Raw genomic sequence first — 5,000 nt, 5'->3', positions numbered from 1 at the left:
CATACATACATGAATACATACATACATACACGAAGACATAAATACATACATACATATACACACATATGGATATGTTTATGTGTATGTATATGCATGGGAACAGGTGAGGAATAGACCAATTAAAAGCTAATTATTCAACACGAATTATCGAGCAATAAAAATGTAAATGTAAAAACGTAAAATAAAATTAACTTTTCTCTTAAGCCAAAATGTTTTTTACGCTGGACGCCATCTTCGAGCGAATTTTGACGATCTTCCGCTCTTTAAAAAAAAAAAAAAAAAAAAAGTTGTTGTTGTTGTGTTGTTTTTATATGCATTTACGGGAAGGAAAATGGAGATGGAGAAGGAGAGAGAGAGACTGATAGATAGATAGACAATTAGATAGATAGATAGAGAGAGGAGAGAGAGAGAGAGAGAGAGAGACTGATAGATAGATGAACAGATAGATAAAGAGAGATAGGGAGAGAGAGAGAGAGAGAGAGAGAGAGAGAGAGAGAGAGAGAGAGAGAGAGAGAGAGAGAGAGAGAGAGAGAGAGAGAGAGAGAGAGAGATAAAGAAGAAGAAGACAAAGAAGGGAGAGGCAAGGATGGAAAAAACATAAAGGAAAATGAAGTAGTGAAGATGAAGACGAAGGCGAAAAGAAGAAGAGGAATAAAAGATGAAAGGGAGAAAGGAAAAGAAATAACAGCAGAGGAAGAAGACGAAAAAAAACGAATACGAAGGCGAATTAAGTGATTAAGAAGAAGAGGAAGAAAAGAAAAGAAGAAAACTGAGAAAGAGAAGACGAAGAAGAATACGAAGAGGCAGAAGAAAATGAGAATCAAGAGACGAAGACGAAGAAGAAGAGGAAGAATAAAAATACAAAAAAAAAAAAAAAAAAATGTTTTTACTAAGAAAAATTCAAAGAAGAAAAGGACGAAAAAGAAGAAGAAAAGACGAAGAAGAAAAAAACGAAGAGAAGAGAATCAGAAGATAAGACGAAGAAAAACAAGAAGAAGAAGAAAAGGACGAAGAAGAAAAACGAATCAGAATCAGAAGAAAAGACAAAGAAGAATGAGAAGAAAAGGATGAAGAAACAGAAGAAAAGGAAGAAGACAGAAACGACGAAGAGAACGAAGGAAGAGAGCGGCCGAAGACCCCGCCAAGCACATCGGCCGAAGCAGGGAGAAGAGAGGCGAAAAGGGAGGGAGAAGAAGAAGGAAGAAGAAGGAAGAAGGATGATGAAGAAGGAACTAGGGTGAAGAGGGAGAAGAGCGGGTGCTGGAAGAAGAAGAAGAAGAAGAAGAAGAGAATGAAGATGAAGGAGGAGGAGGAGGAGGAGGAGAAGGAGAGGAAGAGAAGAAGAAGGAGGAGGAGAAGGACGAAGAGGAGAAGGAAGAGAAGGAGGAGGAGGAGGAATAGGAGGAGGAGGAGGAGGCGGAGGAGGAGGAGAGGAAGAGAAGAAGAAGGAGGAGGAGAAGGAGGAAGAGGAGAAGGAAGAGAAGGAGGAGGAGGAGGAATAGGAGGAGGAGGAGGAGGCGGAGGAGGAGGAGAGGAAGAGAGGAATAGAAGAAGAAGAAGAAGAAGGAGGAGGAGGAGAAAGAGGAGGAGAAGGAGGAGGAGGAGAAAGAGGAGGAGAAGGAGGAGGAGGAGAAAGAGGGTGAGGAGAAAGAGCAGGAGGAGAAAGAGGAGGAGGAGGAGGAGGAGGAGAAAGAGAAGGAAAAGAAGAAAATGATGCAATAAGAGAGATCCCAGAGGTCCCGCCCGCCGGGTGTCACGCGCGCGCACGCCCAGACCGCCCGAACAGGTGACGCGTCCGATGCGTGTCGGTCGGTCGGTCGGTCGGTCGGTCGGTCCGTCGGTCGGTCGGTCCGTCGGTCGGTCGGTCGGTCCGTCGGTCGGTCGGTCGGCTTTCGAGCTTCCGCTGGGCACCTCTTTACGACCCGCTGCCGACGTCATTGCTTACGTCACGGCGGTGGAGTATGCCGACCGCAAGTGGATATTGTCCGAATGATCGTTATCCGAAGGTTTGAGACGGTGGAGGGGAGTGGGGGGTGGGGGTGGAGGGGAAGGGGAGTGGGGGGTGGAGTGGGGGGTGGAGAAGGGGAGGTTGGTGGGGTTGGGGGTTGGGAGGGGAAAGGGAGGGGTGAATTGGGTATGAGGTGGGGTGGGGTTGGGAGGGGGGGTAAGGGAGGAGTGGGGGAGTAGATAACAATAAAGAGATTTCTTTCTTTCAGTAAATACTATGTTGAGTTTTACAGCAATAAATGCAACATCCCCCTCCCCCCCTCCACCACTACCACTTACAAACAAACAAACTAACAAAAAAAAAGAGAGAAAAACTAAGAAAGAGTAAAGAGGAAGTGAAAGAGAAAAAAAAAGAAAAGAAAAAGAAGTGAAGAACAAAGGAAAATTAGAAAAAAGAAGATGAAAAGAAGAAGCAGAAAAAGAAAAAAAAAACAAGTAAACAGATACATACATTTATATACACAAAAGTAAAATATCCCTCTCCCTATCTATCTATCTATCTCTCTCTCTCTCTCCCTATCTATCTATCCATCTATCCCTCTCTCTCCCTATCTATCTATCTATCTCTCCCTCTCTCCCCCTATCTATCTATCTATCCCTCTCTCTCCCTATCTATCTATCTATTCCTCTCTCTCCCTATCTATCCATCTATCCCTCTATCTCCCTATCTATCCCTCTCTCTCCCTATCTATCTATCTATTCCTCTCTCTCCCTATCTATCTATCTATCCCTCTCTGTCCCTATCTATCTTTCTATCTATCCCTCTCTCTCCCTATCTATCTATCTATCCTCTCTCTCCCTATTTATCTCTTCCTACTCCTATCTCCCTTTCATCCTTCAACTTTATTCGCATATTTTAGCATGCTCTCCCCCCCCCCCCCGACTCCATTGCAAAGTACTTCGACCTTGCGTCCTTGCAACGATGTATCAATTATGACATCTACTCGTAAATCGTGTCTGTTGCCGAATAGACGGTCGTTAAGCCTAATTGCTTCTTGTACATGTGGGAAAGGTTATTTTTGGGAAGAAAATGGTTGAAGAGGGCATAAGGATAAGGGAAGAAGAGAGAGAAAGCAATAAATGGTATATAAAAGATAAGAATGAGGATGAATATCTTCACAGAACGAGAGATGATTATTATCAGTCATACCCTTTTTCTACATCTATGTGAATGTGTTTTTTTAATCAATGGTGAATGAGTATTCTAAGTGGTAAATGCGGGAATGATGATGATAATGGTGATAATGGTAGTAATAAAGATAAAAATAATAATGATGGTAAATAGTAGTAGTTGTAGTAGTAGTAGTAGTAGTAGTAGTAATAATAATAATAATAATAATAATAATAGTGACGATGATGATAATGTGAGTGAAGCGAAATTAGTGATAACAATAACGACAATAATAGCACCAAGAAATAAGAATAATGACGTGTTAAAAAAAACACCCCCCCCCCTCCCCCCCCACTAAAAGCAGAGTACTCACGTTGCCAAGGGTGGTTCAGTTCCCTCCCTCCCCCCCTCCCCCCTCCTTCTCACCCCTCACCCCCACCCTCACCCCACATTTTCCTCCCCCTCCCCCTCCCTCCACCCCTTACCCTCCCCCTCCCCCTCCGTCCACCCCTTACCCTCCCCCTCACCCCAAATTTCCCTCCCCCCCTCTCCCTACTCAACCCTTAACCCCTCCCCCCCTCCTTCTCACCCCCCTACCCTCACCCCCCTCCTTCTCACCCCCACGTTTCCGGTCAAGATCTTCCCTGAACCGGATGTTGGGACCATCTCAGAACCGGCCGCGAATCTCCACGGTTCTGCGGTTCACTTGATGGCAACACTGCGCGGTTCGTAATGCAGTTTTTTTTTTATGTTTTTTGTTTTTATTTTATTAATTCTTTTTATCTCTTTACTTACTTATTCGGTATTAATATTATTTTATCTATCTATTTATCTATTATCATTTTATTTCATTTAGTTATCTCTTTTCTTTCATTCAGTTATTTATCATATTCACTTCTATTGTGATCACTTTATTTATTAATTTATTCTTATTATTTTATTCATCTATTCATTCATTAATTAAAAAAAAATTATTGACTTTTTTCGATAGAAGATCCGTCCACTTGGGGCGTCTGTTCGATAGATAAATAGATAGATTTATACATAGCTGAATCGAAAATATGAATGCAGTAAACAGATAGACTTTTCGGTGCATAGAAAGAGAGGCACATGCAGTAAATATAATAGTAAACAGATAAACTATGATAACAACGGATAATAATATAATTCAAATGAATCAATGGCACAAGTAAGTAAATTATCGAATAAACATACAATGACATAAGACCGAACGAAAATAAAATAAGTCAGTCAGAGAAGATACATTCACAAAAATCGTCGTCTTTTTAAAATTACAATTTCGCTCAGTAACAACCCTTAAACAACGTCATGATGTGGTTATATTTAACTGCATTCTACTTTTCCTCCGCGTGGGATTATTTTAATGCCATCAACAGGAAAATTAGGGGGGGGGGGGGGGAGTAGAAAGAGAGAAAATACGCTAATCTATATATATATATATATATATGTGTGTGTGTGTGTGTGTGTGTGTGTGTGTGTGTGTGTGTGTGTGTGTGTGTGTGTGTGTGTGTGTGTGTGGGAACACGTATAGATATGTAGGTTTATGTTTAAGTCCATGAATTGAAGTTTTTTTCCATCTATCTGTCTGTCTGTCTATCAGTTGATTGACTGATTTATTTTATGTGTGTATACTTACATGTATCGTGTAGATATATCCCATATATTAATATCTACATATGCAAATGATCCCTATTTAAATATATTTACACACCTATTCGCACATGTTACTGAATATACATCACGCGTCAATAAAGACAAACAGACATTGACGATATATTTGCATATTAGTTGACATGCCACGTTGATTTCCAGACGGCAATTTTCACAATGGTTAGTGACAGATGCTCAAAACGGCAGCTTT

The 5,000-nt window shown here is 41.3% G+C and overlaps 1 protein-coding gene across 1 annotated transcript in view; it reads right to left on the bottom strand.

Annotated features, from left to right (window-relative positions):
• The window catches only part of LOC125025852, a 20,574-nt gene that overhangs the window by 5,738 nt on the left and 9,836 nt on the right, over positions 1-5,000 (bottom strand). The gene's annotated exons all lie outside the window — the stretch shown is intronic.

The sequence above is a fragment of the Penaeus chinensis genome, chromosome 5 (genome assembly GCF_019202785.1).
Source record: "Penaeus chinensis breed Huanghai No. 1 chromosome 5, ASM1920278v2, whole genome shotgun sequence".
NCBI classification, from domain to species: Eukaryota; Metazoa; Arthropoda; class Malacostraca; order Decapoda; family Penaeidae; genus Penaeus; species Penaeus chinensis.
Note: the sequence above shows the minus strand (reverse complement) of the source record. Positions and strands in the feature narration are given on the sequence as shown.